Source organism: Bactrocera dorsalis, chromosome 1 (genome assembly GCF_023373825.1).
Source record: "Bactrocera dorsalis isolate Fly_Bdor chromosome 1, ASM2337382v1, whole genome shotgun sequence".
In the NCBI taxonomy this organism is placed as follows: domain Eukaryota; kingdom Metazoa; phylum Arthropoda; class Insecta; order Diptera; family Tephritidae; genus Bactrocera; species Bactrocera dorsalis.
In genome coordinates this window covers 104,846,118-104,864,205 of record NC_064303.1, presented here as the reverse complement: position 1 = coordinate 104,864,205, position 18,088 = coordinate 104,846,118, and the positions used below count along the sequence as shown (strand labels likewise).

Genomic DNA, 18,088 nt, shown 5'->3' with positions numbered 1-18,088 from the left:
TTCTTATTTTTTTTAATTTTTAATTTAAATTTTTTATATGTATTATTTGTGTTAAGTTTTTCATAAATTTTTAATTTTTAACTTTAATTTTTCATTAATTTTAATTTTTTTTAATTTTTAATTACATTTAATTCATCAGTTTGCCGTTGGTCACTTCTACAAAACACCTACCGCACTTCAAACCTTTCTCTTGTACATTTTAACTGTTTTTCTGCACTTGATTTTCAGTTTACCGCTAACTTTATTATTGTTTTACTTGAATATTCGTTTAATGCAAATTTATTTTCCTTTTTTGATTTTCGTATTTTTTCCACACAACTGCTTGTTTATTTTTTTTGGTTCCGTTACCTCAACAGCTTATTTTTCGCACTAATTTTTAACACTTTTGCCGCTCTTACACTCATCTGTTTACACGCCCTGTTGCACATTCACTCGTTACAGCTACGTGGTTGGAATTTTCAACTAGTCAATATTTAAGAATTGTTGCTGCTTGTCTGTGAAAATTTAGAAAAAAATTATGATTGGCTTCCAGCAGCTGGGGGCAAGCAGCAAATGAATGACGCAACAACCAGCCAACATCACCAACAACGCCACCCTCAGCTGTCAACGCAAGTGTGTATCTGTACTTCTAACGACTTTGGCACATAGCAGTAAAAATAATGAATACAAAAAATAAGTAAAGTTTAAAAATATACATATGTATGTACATATATGCGGAACACTTTGGCATGTGGCATGCCACATTGTGTTATAAACCAACAAGACCACACGCAAAGCTTGGCACTCTCGTTAAGAGCTGCCACAAACCACAACTCAACAATATCCAGCTTACGAATTTACGTTTATGAGCCTAAAAATCTCAATTCACTTTAAGAAAAGCAGCGCAAATGAGCGCGCAGTACTTGTGTCACGGCAAAGCCGCTTTATTGTTTAACAAATGCGCACGTCGTAACGGTAAAAGTATTGAGTATGTGACAGCTGACAGCTAACGACTGACGTCTGACAAAGCGCCAATAAGATTTAGGTATATTGGAAATTGAATCTCAAATGTGTTACAGTTAAATGGTGGAGATTTTAAAGCACTTCACAGGCTGGAGAACAAGTGTCTGGAGAATAATGGAGAACAACTGTCAATCTTAATGTAGAGTTAATATGCGCAATTACCGACAGTTACCGTTAAACTTAACTGTCGATGATTGTTTCACTTTTCATTCGCTTTTTCTTTTTTTGTGTTCCTACTTCCAAAAAGAATAACTCTAAACTAATAGTTACTTAACAAAACAAAATCAAGAGAAAATGACAAGATAATTAGAAGATATGGTCTATGGGTGTTATGGAAAACAATCACATTAAAGAAACTTTGTTTTATTTTTCAAGCAACTAGGACCAGAAATCTAAGAGGTCTAAGAGGATGGAGCCATGTGTAGAAGTTCACGCAAGTCAGGAAAGTTCTCTGAGCGCCATTCACTTTGGAGCGGCCAGAAACGATTCTTTTTTATAAATATATGGGTCAAGCAGCTCACGACTTCCGGTCTTAGAACAAATAACCTCTGGGTAGCTAAACAACATCCGTTTGAAGGTGAGCCAAAGTTGTACGCTGGGTTTGGGACCCGCCACGTAAAAAACACTACCAATGAAAAGAAGAAAACAGCCTCGGATGAGAGACCCTCCTTTGTCAGCCTCAAAATACACCGCAGAATAAGTCTTGCCAACAGGTGCTACTTCGGACTGAGTACGAAATTGAGAAGTAAAGTCCTCTCTTGACGAACAAAGACTAAATTCTTCAAGCCACTCATTATTCCCGTCTTTCTACATGGTGCAGAGACATGGACGATGACATCATCTGATGAGTCGCCGTTACGAGTTTTCGATTGAAAGGTTTGGCAGAAGATTTATAGTGCTTTTTGAATTGGCAACGGCGAATATCACAGTCGATGGAACGATGAGCTTTTCGAGATATACGACGGCATTAACATAGTTCAGGGAATTAAGAGACAGTGGATAAAAACACTCCAGCTCTGAGAGTATTCGAACGCAGTAACCGCCGAGGGAAGCAGAGGAAAAAGAAGACCTCCACTCCGTTGGAAAGGCCAGGTGGAGAAGGAATCTATTGTAAACTCAACTATAATCTCGTAAGCGGTGTCTACGCCAATAAAGAAGATGAAGAATGTACAGAGGGGCTTTTGATCTTTCAAATGAAGCAGTATATTCCATAAAAATTCCGCCTAAATTGAAAATGGTTTGGCCTAAATTAAATTTTGGATCGCTTCGATAATTCTTGACACATTTTTTTCATCTGAGAAAAAGTATATATATGCACATAAAGTAAAAGTAGAATTGGTGAAATTAAAGTTTTCCATCCAATCCAATCCATCACTTCTACTTCAAGTGCATTTGAGTTTGGACAACATTCTTAAGCAGCTGCAGATTTTGAAGGCTTAACAGTTTAGAAAAGTCACAGTCTTAGCTGTCAGTGAACTCAGTAGCTCGTTTGCCCTGGAAAACCGGTTCACTGACACCATTTATGAGATGGTTATCCAAGTGCATTTTTCATTTTTATTATTATTGACTACAAGTGGGTGCTTACAGATAATTTATGCAGTACAACATCGTGTTTATTGCTGGCTTGCATATAAACTGATCCAAGTAGGTTACATATAGTCAGCTATGAGAATACATAATTTTTAAACAAGTGCTTGATATTTAAGTTCTAACGAATATACCAAGAGCGCTTGTCTATTTGATTTTTCAACAACAAATTACGCTACGCGGCAAAAGAATGGTGAAAAAAATAGTTTGGTATTAAAGTAGGTTTCACACACAGACACAGATTCAAATTCTACAAAGTATATAATGATTAAACCACTAATGAGATCGAGTGAGCTAATTCAATATGCTAATATAGACAACCTATATAACAGCAAATACTAAAATTTCTTAATAAACTATCAGTACTTTAGAAGGAGATACTAATTTCCTGAGTATCTGTTTTATTAAATTAAAATAATTTATTTAAAACTTCCAACAATATTTAGGTGAAAATAGCATTCAATCAAAATTACTCATATCTCCTACATGTTCCACAAGTTCAACAGAAACAACACTCTCTTCCAACCAGCAGCAGCTACTTATAATTAAAATCACACTTTCCGCACTAATTATTTATATCAGCATCGAAAATTCCAGGTTTAGTACCACAGTTGTGGGTCTCTTCTACCACATGATGCTTTAAAAACGTTCAAAAAAGTTCAAAAAGTAAAATTAAATGGGCAAACAGAGCGGAAAGGTGCAAAAGTTTGTAAATAAAAGCAAAGTAGCAAAAAATTTGCACGAGCTATGCTGCAAAATCACCGAAGCCACACTTTGCACTGTGAAAATCCCCCGAGTGCCGCTGAAATTTGGTTTGACCACGCATACACGTGTAGAGTAAGTGGGTGTAAATTGAGTGACAGGACGCTTTGTGTAGAGACGTTTCGAGCGAATTTATGTGCGTGTGGTCATTTAAAGCGATATGTCGATGAAAGTGAGGAATTAGGGTGGTTGTTAAATACATGAAACTTATGATGTTTTATTTTTAGTTCAGATTGTTCTAGTATTGATGAACCTCCGAAAAAATGACTAATATAAGGAATCATGGGCCATTCACATAAAACTTTTCTCGCTTTGCTTGACAATTCAAAGTTTATCAATGAACGTCTAGCTTTCAGGATTCTTATTTTTAAAAAAAATGGCGACAATTGCTTAACAAAATGTAAAAAGATGAGATTTACCCAACATTTTGCTACGTCTTGCCACGTTTCGCTTTGATATGAAAGTGCTCTTACAAAAGCGTACATTGAACTATTCTGTCAAAGCAAATGTCTGACGCAAAGCGAAGCAAAAGTTTTACGTGGATCAGCCATTAACGTTTCAAGGCTTAGACCGTAAATACGAAATGGATGGTGATTTATTAGAACTCATACACTCTCGCAACAGTTTCTACAATAGCCCCCGGCCTTAACATAACAATTTGCTCAGCGAAAGGCTTTGTAACATCTTTGAAATCGAGTTCCTATCATAGTTAATTCAGATTACATAATTGCTTTCGGAGCATATCTACCAAATTTCAAAAGGAACTGTTAGTGTCGAAAAAAAGTCAGACATTCACCGATGGCTCAAGACTTCGCTTTTACATTGTATAAAAAAGGTCGATAATATTCTCACTCTACCTCACCTCTCACCTTCTCACACTCTCTCTCTCTCTGTCTCTTTCTGTTTCGCTCCTCTATCTTCGCCTTTGTCTTACTCTCCCTTTCTTTAAACTGTAACTATTAAACCACTCGCTACGTTAGAAGTTAAAAGTCAATTTTCAGTTGTAGTCCTCAAAAGTATTTCACGAGAATCGAACAGCAGTTTACACCCACGCACCTAAATGTGCGTGTCGATAGTGAACGTTATTTTAATTTCCGCTTCAGCGCTTTGTGCGTACATATGTATTTGTAAATGGGTATGTAATTGACAACGGTTATCATGGTATTTAATATTTATATTTAAACCTCCGTGAATAAATAGAATAATTGAAGGACACTCCAGGACAATGCGAGAAGCATTGAGTTGTACAAATAACTAAAAAATAAAGGTAAAAAAGGAAACCACCAAAAAGTACCTACAGGCAACAAAAGAATTGACGAAAAACTAAATGAATAATAAATGACTGAATTGACAGTAAAATTTGGTGGAGCACACGCAAGCACGTGGAAAAGAGTGGGAGTACTACCAAAAAAAGGAACCGTAAATATTCTCAAGCTTTGCGTAGCACAAACAAAATCGAAAGCAAATATTGGAGCACGTCAAAAAAAAATAAGTAAATTAGGAAACGATATACCCAAGCACTTTAAAGGGACATAACCATACCCTTTAAATAATAAATAAAGCAATGGCGTGAGGTATTTTTTACTCAAAAAAGTTAAAAGTCATAGCCATAGGAGGACGAAAATATAAAAAAATAGCTAAGAAATAAATAAAAAAAATATAAATGCCACTACCAAAGAAAGCTTTAATAATTTCTTAAGGTACCCGCTCGGCATTTATTGATAATATGAAACCAATATTTTTTGAAAACCTCCGAGAACGTTTCTATAACAGGGACGCCGCTCGTGTACAAAAGGAATTCTTGTCTGAGCTGCTTTTGAAACGCTCAATTTCTTATATCATTTTAAAATTATTTCAAAAACAAAGAGAAACTGTACAAGCTTCCTGAAGAAAATACCTTAAAAAGTGTCTGGAGATGCTAGACTGGATTGAGAGCAAGTTTTCCGACATTAGGTCAAAAGAAAAGTATCCAACGGGTAGCCAAAGAACATCTGTTTGAAGGTGAGCTAAAGTCAGAAGGCTAACCAACCCTCGCCAGGGTTGAGAGCTGGGCTTGAAAACGACACAAAAGACTCGAACGAGAGACAAAAATTATTGTCGTTGTAGCAATAGAAATTAGTGAATTCTTAAAGCAAAATTAAAGCTTTAAATAAGTCAAAATCGACAAAAATAACTGACTTCAAGTTCATTAGCTCTAAAAAATAGATTATATGTCAAAACCTCTCTGCAGCTGTGCATTGCTGTTAAGTAAAAAATAAAATCAAAAGTAACGCTGGTTGCAAGCTATCAATCGGCAAAGCATAATCATAAACTTCCAATTGAATACACAACACCTGTTGTCTTCACACTTTCGTTGGTGTGTATAAGTTTTATTGAGATTTGTTTACATTTGAAAGCACATATGCTTTAAGTTACTTTCTCCGAAGAAGTATCAATTACTTATACAGAAATTATATATAGTATACATATATTAAAGTGACAACTGAAGTTTACAGGATTACTTGGGATACGAAAGCTCAAGCTAACAAAAGTGAAAAATTGTAATAGTAAATATGTTATATAGCTGATTTAAGATTCTTAGTAGAAAATCAAAAATATTGAAAAAATTTCCCGAAAAATCTAACTACAAAAATTTTCAAAGAATTGTGGTTTCCATATTCATATACATATACATAAGTACATATGTATGTATATATTTATATTGTCATAATGCTATTATGGAAAGTTCAGCAAGGCGTCGCAAAAGTTCTACAAAATCGATTTGCTTATGTGTTTGTGTGTTAAATAAAATCGTTGTAGCATAAAACCAATTCAGCACTCAAACTACAGCTGGGGATAAACTGACATTTATTTTTATATTTATTTTTTTTTTCTTTTTGAGGCGTGTGTGTGTATGTTAGACCTTAGTGCAGAGCCCATGACATTTTATGCGTTTAAATTATAAATAATTTTTCTTTACTGACTTCTATCTAAATATCACATATCCTCACTTTTTTAGAAAGCTCAACTATTTTTATGTACTTATATAAGTATGTATGAGTATGTATTGGCATTAGTTGGGAGCAATCTTTGCGAAATTCAAAATACAAATTTCCTCGCTATTAAGTTTCTATAGCAGGTTTATAATATTTTGATGTAGTTAAGAACATAATGGGCACTAAAAGCTCTCAAAAAGCTCACTTGTAAGCTTTGAATGTGAAAATATTAAGAACGGCATTAAAAGCTCTCAAAAAGCTACTTTGTGTGCTTTCACTGTGAAAAATTAAGAACATCTTTTCCGAAGATCAGTATTTTCAAACAAGTTCGTCAATATACAAGTTACTTGTGATTTCTTAGTGCTCAGCTTAATATACATACTTGTAGCTTGAAAGAGATAAAAAAATGTCAAAGAGGTAACATAGAATACCGAAAATTTCCAAAGAAAGCTTGGTTAACAAATAATCAATGTTTAGCAGGCTATCATACTAGCATATTTTCGTAAGCTTTTTTCAAGCAGTTGCCTGTACTGTAGAATGAATAACTGATCCTAGTCTATTTTCGTGAGCTTTTTTGAAGAAGTTGCTCCACTCTACTCTAAAACATGAAAAGGAACCACTTTCTTCAATGAATGTTTTACCAAAAGATTCTGATGGAACTATTCTGAGCAGATGCCTTATTTGTAGAAGCCTTTCAGAAAACTAAATTTCAGAGGGTTCTCCGGGTCACTAAACCGACTAAAATTTCCTATGAATAAAATTAGATTGATCGATTTTATTCATAGGAAATTTTTTGTAAGCTTTTTTGAAACGGTTTTCTTCACTCTTCTATCCTAAAACAATAAACCAAGCATGAAGAACCTCTTTCTTCATTTGAGTTTTATGCCAAAAGATCCAAAAGGAACTGTTCTAAGCGGTTACATTATTTTTAGAAGTCTTCTAGAAAAGCTCAATTTCAGAGGATTCTCCAGGATACTGTACCGACTAAACTTTTCTCTCGACAAAATTTAAAAGTCTCTCATAAACCTTATCGCGAAGTGGAAAAGATATTCTCACATATAATGAAGAATCTATGACCTAGTAATGCTGCTAAAAATTCTTAAAAGATTAAAGTTTCCCACACGAGTTGAGACACTCTAATATGTTGGATATATATACATACATATATATATGTAGACATACATATATGCATCTGACAATTGTGCACACTCATATAAATACATAAATAAATTTCACTCATAAAAGAATAAAAAAAGACAACACAAATAAAGTGAGTTAAGAAGACGCAGAAGACGCAGAAGACACTTAACGCGTGTCATGAGTTTTTATTTAACTTTAAATTAGATGATTGTACTCGAATTTGTACTCATATAACCGTATTTATGTTGAAAGCTCAATTTGAATGGCGTTTAGTAGACTGTGGAATTGTTCGAGACGAAGCGGATTGTTTCAATGGAGTTGAGGCCGGATTATAGTATAATAACGGGTGATACAAGTAGAGGTACTTTTATCAATAGCCTTTTTTGACAGGTTACGTATGAGTCGTGTCAAGCTGTCATGTTATTTTTGTCCAATACTTTTACAAATTTCATGATAGACTTTCAGACTTACGTTTCACGTTCTGTAAAGAATGCTCAACTTATAGACAACATAATCTTCATTCTATTCGTAACACCATCATCCATCTTGAGACCCAGCATTTATTATTGGATATGTCATCCACCACGCAGTGTAGAAAATATAGCAGGCGTAGCTGAGAGTGTACACGAAGTCCGAGAAAGAGAAGGAGTATCGATTCGGTGCCGTTCGCAGCAACTCGGACTGATGTATGGAACGACTTGACGCATTTTACGTCGAGATCTTAAACTGAAAGCGTACAAAATACAGCTTATGCCAGAAATGAGCCGCTCGACCTTCCCAAGCGAAATCGCTTCACTCTATGTGTACGTAAAAAGTTCCAAAAAGATCCGACATTTTCGAGGCAAATTTTATTCAGCGACAAAGCCCATTTCTGGCTCAATGTTTATTATAAACAAGTAAAATTGTCGCATTTGGGACGAAGAGCAACCTGAAGAGTTGTCATTTCATCCAGAAAAAAACAACGGTTTGATGTGGTTTGTGGACCAGTGGAATCATCGGTCCATATTTCTCCAAAAATGAAGCCGATGAGAACATAACCGTCAATGGCGACCGTTATTGCACCATGATAACCGATTTTTTGTTGCCTGAAATTGAAGCTCGTGATCTCGGCGACTTTTGGTTTCAACAAAAAAGTGTCATTTCCCAAACATCGCATCAATCAATGGATTTATTGCGAGAACACTTCGATGAGCAGATAATTTCACGTTTTGGGCCGTTCGATTGGCCACCAATATCATGTGATATCGTTAGACTTTTTTATATGGGGATTTGTAAAGTCTAAGGTCTATGCGGACTAACCCGCTTCGATTTAGGCCCCAGAGCAAAACATCACTCATGTCATTCGCGCGTTACCAATCGAAATGCTCGCACGAGTCATCGAAAATTGGACTCAACGGATGAACCAACTGAGAGGTAGCCGCGGCCAACATTTGAAAGAGATTATTTTCAAAAAAATAGATGCCAAAGAATGATCCTTCGAATGATAGTAAACATTCCCCAATAAATTTGAAGTTTCGATGTTTTTTCTATAAAAGAAGTAGGGAACCTCGATCACCCTAAAAGACATAATCGAAATAGAAAATCTTCGAAATAGCAACAGAGAAGATTTAAAAGAAAAAATCTTTTAATCGTAGATATAAAAGGAAAATTGCTATAGCTTAGTAGGAAACGTATACAAAATTATAAATTAATTAAAATTTTGCTGAAATCTTGCACATTTTTTTTTCTTTTTCCTAAGTCATAGCACCTCAGCCTTTGACTCAGCTCACAATCTTCAATCACATTTATTTCCTTTGATGAAATATGTACCACATTATTCAATTCTGTGCGCTCATCCGCTTCTCTCATCTTGCTTTTGCCGCCCAAAAATTTCCCAAGTAACTTTATTGCAAACAAGTATATTTGCAGAATTTCTGGCATCCGGCATACTTTACTATTTGAGTTCTTCGTGTAAATACAGCGAGAATGACTTATGGACCAGCAAAATTTGGGGCAATTGAAGCGGTTGCCACCACCGCAGCTAAGCAAAGAAGTGAGCCGAAAGTACCCAAGGGAGCAACATGCTGATTTGCACAAACAAATGAAAGAGAATTTCCATTGGGAATCTAAGTTTGTGAGCCTGGAGCGTTCGAAGAAATCGGCTTGTTGAACGGAAGCTTGTGAAAATTATAAAAAAATTTCACTGCAGGCGTTTATCTATAAAAGGCAAGTTCATAATTCCTAGGAAAATTTTTAACTAAAATAACTTTTGGCGCACAGAATTGCACATACACTACACCCTTCACCGATAAGTCTACTTCTTAGTAATAGTAAAGCAAAAGCAAAAAAAAAAAAAATGCGCTTACAATGCAGAAAATAATTAAGGTGAATTAATTGACAACAGAGTGGGCGGAAAGCACAACAACAACAGCTTTCGTCTCAGCAGCAACCCGCGAGGCGCCGAATCAACTGCGCTGGGAACAAAATGAAATAACGAACTCGTTAATCAGGGGAAAAGCAGATGGAAAAACAAATAATAAAAGCGAAAAGTAGATACAAACGAATTGAGGAAAGTGGCAAAACAAAAGCCGCTTGCGTGGTGAGCCAGCACAAAAACAAGAGCAGAAAACACAGATGATGCACAGGTTGGAGGCCACCAACCACCGAGCAGTCATCACAGCCAACACAGCCACCATAGCGACCGCAGCCAAACTAACAAAAACGATTAGGACAAAATTAGATCTGTTCAGTGTCATAATGTAGCGTCGCAATCGAAGCGCTTAAATGCTGACCCATTGTCATGCGGTGGCAATGTGCGGCCGTCAGTGTCAGTGCTGAGTTGTAGTGGTGTTTGGCAGTCGCGGTCACGAGCAGCGCTAGTATATAATTAAAAAAAAAATAGCAACCGCTTATGGAAAGTGTTGGAAAATAACCTCAACTGTTCTGTATATATGTATGTATATGCGCCATTGCTCAGTAAAAGTGAAAAGCAATCACACGCAAATAAATTAATTAAATTTCCAGCACAGCTGGTCTGCTGTGAAGAAAAGCTGCGCGAATTTGAAGGGTGCAAATGGCTAGAGCAAGCTTTGGTATATATTAGACCACGGCGTATAGGTAGTAGAACACAAGTTTTTGGATTTATATGCGCAGTCAAGGGACCTAATAAAGGCAGTATATAAAATTTAGCACAATCATTCTTCAAAAAACTGATATTTTTACTAAAAAAAAAGAGAGATGTGTTAAGAAATATCCGATTTTTGGGCGTCCAACTGGATAAAATACCGTCCAAGACCTCGCAGAAGCATAAATTTGTATAAGAGAGGTTAAGGAATCGGACATTCCATCCAAATCCGACAGCAGTACGGCGATACTAGCTTTTAAAGCGTTTATCGTATCCTCCATATTATTTAGGAAATAGCCACACTTTCAATGGCATCAAGTTAGTTCGCCATAAGAATAGTACGGTTGCCAGACAAAGTGGAATCGCTAAAAATCGTAAACGGATGAACTTACTAGGAAGATATTTCAGTTTTTACTATCAAATATATCAGAACTCAGCTGACTTCTTGGATTTTACTACTGAGTGCTTGGCCCCAAAGTGGATTTCCAAGAGAGCACCCACCAAGACACCACTAAAAATATTCCACAAAGTTATTTGAAAGAAGACAAGGACATCTCATTACTCCCTTCCAAACTATTCTGCGTTCTCGAAATCAAGACTAGAGCTCCATGGATCTCACTTCAGTTGTCTTCTCAGCTTTTACTAATGGATGGCTGGTCGTCACGTGAGCTTGGCATTTCTGCTAGTCGAGATCAAGACTGGAACTACATGGATCTTAGCTCAGCTTACATTTTACTACTGGATGGCTGGACCTCACGAGAGCTTGGTAACACTTCTAGTTCTAGGAATTTTTACTGCTGAAATCCCCATGAATTAGCATGCCTTAAAAATCTTCCACGAAGTTATTTAAAAGAAGACAAAGTGGAATGATCTCATTACTGCCTTCTAAGATGTTCCGCATTCTCGAGAACAAGACTGAAACTCCATGGATCTCAGCTCAGCTTAGCTTTCTTCTTAGATTTTACTACTGGATGGTTGGATCTCACGTGAGCTTGGCACCTCCCCTCGTTTTAGGAATCTCAACTGATTAACTCCCAATGAACCACCCTGCCTTAAAAATCTTACAAATCAAATGAGTTTTAGAAGTTAAGTGGAAGAAGACGGGTTTAAATCAACTCTATTACATTACTACCTTCTAAGCGAATCCGCTTTTTCGAGTTCAAGAGTAGAACTTGACGGATCTCACACCTTCAGAAATTAAGGTGATAAAACGATATTTTGTTTTCACAAAGGACTGCTTTTGGTAACACAATTGTTGTCCCCATGAGATTAGCCTAGCGAACCGAACCTAACCTAACTTCAAGTAATAATCATCAACGATAGAAACCACAGTGAAAATCATACTCATATTCTTTTTAAATTAACAAGAATGGATGCTGAGAATATTTCACTTCAGGATTCCTGATAATATGTACCGAGGTTGTTAAATATCTCTCTATAACAAGTTGAACCAAAGAGTACCAAGGAGGTTATTTCTTGCTGAAGCAGTAAATAACATATATGTGTATTCCATAAGGCAAGAATCTCAATAAAGCATACTCCTCTTCTGTCAGCTCACTTAAATATTTAATCTTCCTTCATTTCTTGGCTTCAAAAGGCTGCCAGACAACATCAAAACAGTTTTAGTAAGCAAAGAAGCGCTTAAAGGGATTACATTACACTTTAAGAAAGGAAACAAGCTGAAGTGAAGGGCGGAGAAGCCATTAATTAAGTGCCGAACATATACATATAAAAAAAAAATATTACGAAAAGATGCACGTAATGAAGGTCTCGCTGTCTGCCGCCAGAATTGCCGCACAAAAATTATTGCCGTTTTGCTCATACGCAGCGTAGTACGCATGACACAAAGCAGACGCAATGAAGGGGAAAATAAAGCATTTCGTACGCTTTATGTGCGATATCAAAAAACAAGAAACATGCGCTCAAACAAATATGAAATAGATGCGTAAAACTTTAGTACACTCATACATATATACAAATACAAACGCTCATACATAAAAGTGCCATAAATTTCGTACAAAGCCCAGATGCAGCTGCAGAACCGGCGTCTTATCTGAAATGATTACTGTTATGTGTAGCTTGTACACACTCTCTACAACTCCACCTTTGCATTGTGTTTGAGGACGGATTTTACTTTGGAAGTGTTGGTTGGAAATTTGGCGCTGCGGTGCGCTGCTTGCGCTTCGCTTTGAGCTGAAATTGGTGTTTGTTATTATTTTTGGGGCTACAGTTATCACAACATGTTTGTAATTATGTGTCTTGTACATGTTTGCGGCAAAATTGGTTTGTTGTCAAAAGCGAAAGGTGTAGCCGAAAGGAAAATACACTAAAGCCAAGTAAATGGCAGATCGTACGCCTCAAAATTATATAGCATAAGTGTTTAAATATTTAATGTAATGGAAAAGAGACTATGCAGTAGTACATTTTACACACTTGCGCTGACGCTAAGTTATTTCAGATTAATATTTCTTTTTTAGTGAATTTGTTTTTTTATTTAAAAAAAAATATGCTGCATATTAAAAATTATATATTTACATATATACTATATAAGTATATATTTTCAAAATATTTCAAAGAAATCGTAAACATTTTTAATTACACCAGCTTGATTCATACATATTCATATACAATATACACAATATAATACATTAGGGTGGGTAAAAATGGAAAACATTTTTTTAACCGATATTAAATTTTGAGCGATTAGGTAGACAAAAAATCTTAAGAAACATTTTTGTAAGACATTCCACTTCCTACAAAATCCATGAAACATTTTATTCAAATAATTGGAAGCAAAATTTAGATTTTTCTATCCAAAAGTAAGAAAAAATAGAAAAATCGTAACAATTAAGAGCTCAAAGTTAATTGAAGCGCTTTTTTAGAACTGCCTAAAAACTTATTTTTCAGCGTATCAAGCGCAAAAAAAATATTCAATTTGTTTGACCCACCCTAATATATGTATGTACATATGTATATCTGATTTGCACGTTTTTGATATACATATCTTAAATAAGAAATGACGTATGTTGCATTGTTTTTGTTTTTTTTCTTGGTTTTCAACGTTTAATTGCATGCTTGAGTTATCAAATGGAAAAGCACGCTCCAACTGCCTTAAGTTTGGCTGACACTACCAGTAGTACTGCACTACTACTAACCAACTGCAGCTGACTCGTGCTTTTTTTGTTGGATTTTTTTAAATATTTTACATATTTTATGCAAATTTTTTAAATAAATTTATTGAGTTCAAAATTCCGTCTTTGCATAGCTCACATAACTAGTTTTTAGCAAGTAGTTTATATTCGAAAATACTATGGTGCTTAGCAAATTTGCATATGTAAATTCAAAATATCATTGATTTAATTTCAAAAATATATAAAGGAGCTAATTAGTGCAGTTGCTTTGCAAAATATGCGTTGCCATACCATTTTTTCATGAGGTTAAGAAATTTATGTAGGCCATATTAAGTTTACCATGAAGTTTGTAACACATAAAAGTTACTAAGTTTTTGAGATATCGATTTAAAATTTGGCACACGTTTTTCTCTCCCTTAAAAACTGCTCATTTGCCGAAATCACCAATATCGAACCACTCTAACATATAGCTGCCATAGAAACTGATCTATTAAAATCAAGTCCTTGCATGGAAACATTTTTTATTTGGCAAGATATCTTCATAAAATTTGGCATGATAAGTTGTCAATAGTAACGCTACAATGTTGGAATATATTGTTCCGATCGAACCACTATAGCTTATAGTTTCCATACAAACTGAACGACTAAAATCAAGTCCTTGTATGGAAACATTTTTTTGGACAACATATCTTCATGAAATTTGGCATGGATTATTATCCAAAGTAAAGCCACAATCTTGGAATATACTGTTCAGATCGGACTACTATAGTATATAGCTGCCATACAAACAGAACGATCAAAATTAAATTTTTGTACGGATCTGCGAAGCGGATTGTAGATTCAATGCAACGAAAGTTAAGTTTTCTTATGTTATATAATTATTGTATCTAATATTTATGAATTTTGAAACTCAAAAAACGACCATTTTTTTAGGCAATTCAAATATAAATTATTTCATTTAGTCATAGCAAAAAACATTAAAAAAAATCATGATTGGGTTATTAATAGTTGATAGTTTGTTATAACTTCTTCAAATTATGCAGCATATTTCTTTTTAATTAAATAAAGTTTTCCCCAAGAATTAAATTTTTATCTCAATTATTCAGCAAATTACTTATTTTTCCACAACTTTTAAACGGTCATAAAATTGACCAAATTAATAACCATTTAGTTACGGCTGATACTTTTATTTAATAAATACATATTCATGCATGCATTCATTTATGTCTTTTTTGTCGTTTTAATTATTATTTTACTTTTAAATTTTTGTTGCTTAATTTTGAGAAACATTTTTCTTAATCACTCATAACTTTGCATTACGTCTAAAAAAATTTTTACCTCAATTTGATGGTTCATTGATTTCATACAAATTAACATTCATAAACTGGAATCAATATTTTTGTTTTATCAACTCCTGATTTTGTTTTGAACACTCTCACTCACGTTCGCTACACCAACTTCACGGCACAATGCAGTCTACAAAAGATAAACCGACTGGAAAATTATTCCTCTGTATGTTTCAATCACGTATGCACTTCGCTACAATATTCCATAAACGATGCTTTTTTATTTGCTCCACTCACTTCAAAGAACTTCACTAAACGCCGTTTAACTTATTTTTGCGCGTAGATTTAACTAATTTCTACTTTTATACACAATTTCATTTACAAAGCACAAAAAAATTCGTTTGTATGTACAACAGCTGAATGCATGTTAGGACAAGCCAGAAATTGTTTAATTCTGCGCCACGGCACGTTTCGTTAAGCACCTTCCGAACGATGTCTGTTTTCCACGACAGTTGTACACTAAATAAATCTCAGGTCGCGGCACTTTTCCTTGTTAAACGACGACCGATACTGCAACGGCAGCGAAAATAGCAGCAGCAGCAGCAGTAGCTACGAAAACAGCAAAAACAGCAGCACCACCACTAGCTATCAGCTGTTGCCGAAGTCAAAATGGAACAAACAAACAAAATGTAAAGAAAAAGTCATGAAAACAAAATCTAACTTGTTGGCGTACAGCAAGCAGTCGCTGCTGCCGTCAAATGCCGAAGTGCCGATTACCCGGCGAATGGAATATGCCCGATGCTGCTGCGACGTTGACAGCGAACGTGGCTTTGCCGGCATAATTATTGCTTATATAGAGACTGTGTTGGGTATGCGCTGCGTGTCGGCAGCGCATTACAAGCAGTGCCCTGTGTGTGAAGGTGGTTAGTGTAGTGCGCCTCGTTGACTGTTCTGCTGGCGTTGCAATCGATTCGTTATCTCGTGGGCAGCGCTGTGTGTACTGCAGCAGCATGCTGACGCTGCGTACATTTCCACCGCTAATTCACTTTCAACAGCCATCCAGTCGGATTTCCAGTGCGTGCGGCAGGTTGAAAGCTGTGTAGCTTTTACTCAACCGTTTGCATCTTGAATACTAGATAGTTATGCGTGTAAATGTAGGAAAGTATGTACATTTGTATATGTAGGTATGTATTTATTGCTGCCGCCTTTTATTTCTGATGCTACACGTGCCCTTTTCCTTAGTATAGCAGCATTTTGGTTAGTTTAATTGATAACCCAGTGGGCCAAAGTAACTGGTTTTGAAGCTGATGTTTGTATTTACATATGTATACTTTTATTTGTATATACACATGTACATAATTGGAAATGTTTAGACTCATAACCTAGTTGATCAAAGAAATTATTTCAAATTTTTGAAAAATTTTATAAATAATTTTTATCAAACTATTGATTAAAATCGGTAATTTTCGAAAAAAAAATAAATAATTAACCCAGTAAAAAAGAGGTTTTAAATTAAAATATTAAATATTAATATATTTACATACATTTTATTATAATATTGAATTAAATATGAATAATTATAATTTGAATTATTAAGTTAAATTTTTTGTATTATACCGTTTTGTAACCCAGTAAACCATAGCAATTAAACAAGAAGTTTCCGTTAAATTCTAAAACTTTAAAATTATGAGTTTACCACTACAATTTTCTCATAACCGGACACCCACTTGCACATTTTCCGGATAAGAGGGATGTCCATATAAGATGGTGCGGCATGTAAACACATGTATTCTTAGAGTCAGAAGCTGCCACTCAGAACTACATTTTTCCTAAACTAATAAATGCGAGCCACTGTCAGACAGGAGCGAATGAATGACCATCAATCCATTAGTTTTCGTTGTGCCACCGCGATGCGGACGGCACCAGCGCAAGATAATTTGTCTGCTATCTTTTCGGCGTTCTTAATGCTAATGCATCCTTACAAGCTCTTCGTGTCATCGTCACATGTCAAGTCCCTGTTGCCCATGTGACAGTCTGGTAACCTTTTTTAAATTTTATAACAGCAGCATTACCTGACTTTATGTGTATCTTATGTTATTTATGTGTGCGTTATATAAGTATAAGAAAGTGAGTGCGTTTGGGAGAATTATGTGCTATTTTATGAGGATTCTTGGAATAATAATAATTTCTAAGGACTTTTTCACGCGTAAAGAAGTGTTGTAAGTACAAAGAAGGTATGTAAAGAGGTCAGTGTGTAAAAATTTTATACCGTTATGGGTTATATACAACCATGTATGTGGATAAAAATTAAAAAATAAAAAAAGATAATAATAAAACAGTTAAATTTACCGCTACGATTATGTTTATTTCCACTTTCAGTTAGTGATAACTGGTCTATACTAGTTATGTTTGAGGGCATTGTTCAATATTTATCTCTTTTGAAAATCAATTGAGTATTTTCCAAACGCTCTAAGCACACATCTCCATTGAAAATACACGAATAATTATGATGGGAGTTTACAAGCCGTTTTTATATTATTGCTTATCATATATACAAACATACATGCATACTCATTTACAGTAGCTATAGGGTATATCTGATATGTGTAAGCAAAAACATGATTTAGATTTCCTTGTTGACATTCGGAAATTAAGTTGAGTACTTATGTATGTACATATGTATGTATGTATATATGATATAATAGAGAATCGGATTTCCTTTAGCTTTGTGAATTTTTATCTGCATTTTTTTAAGAACGGCAAAGCATGAAACAAATGATTTTCGCTTATAAGAGAAATAAACTATAATTGACGATTTCATACATAGATAAATATTATTTAAAAAGTTATCATTATCGTTTTTTAAATTTGAATTTTTTTTAATATGATTTCTTTTCAGTTCCGATATTCAAATAATTTCAAAATTACAAAAAAGTACTGTCTTCATTAATAGATTAAAAATAAAGAAAAATCACATATAAAATATGAAAATTCGCAATAAATTTTAATAATATTTAATAATAAATTTTTTGCCATAAATTCCAAATATTAAAGCCTTTTCATGTCCAAAAACTCCTATCCATATTTTGCCACATACAATAC

The 18,088-nt window shown here is 34.8% G+C and overlaps 1 protein-coding gene and 1 long non-coding RNA gene across 2 annotated transcripts in view; both read right to left on the bottom strand.

The window, feature by feature from the left end:
• LOC105233298 (P protein) overlaps window positions 1-18,088 on the bottom strand; it is a 90,032-nt gene that overhangs the window by 59,379 nt on the left and 12,565 nt on the right. The gene's annotated exons all lie outside the window — the stretch shown is intronic.
• LOC109580056 (uncharacterized) lies at window positions 83-16,326 on the bottom strand. Its single transcript, XR_002184084.3, has 2 exons — window positions 15,039-16,326; window positions 83-494 (listed from the first exon to the last, which is right to left on the bottom strand). It is a non-coding gene; the product is annotated as an uncharacterized LOC109580056 (long non-coding RNA).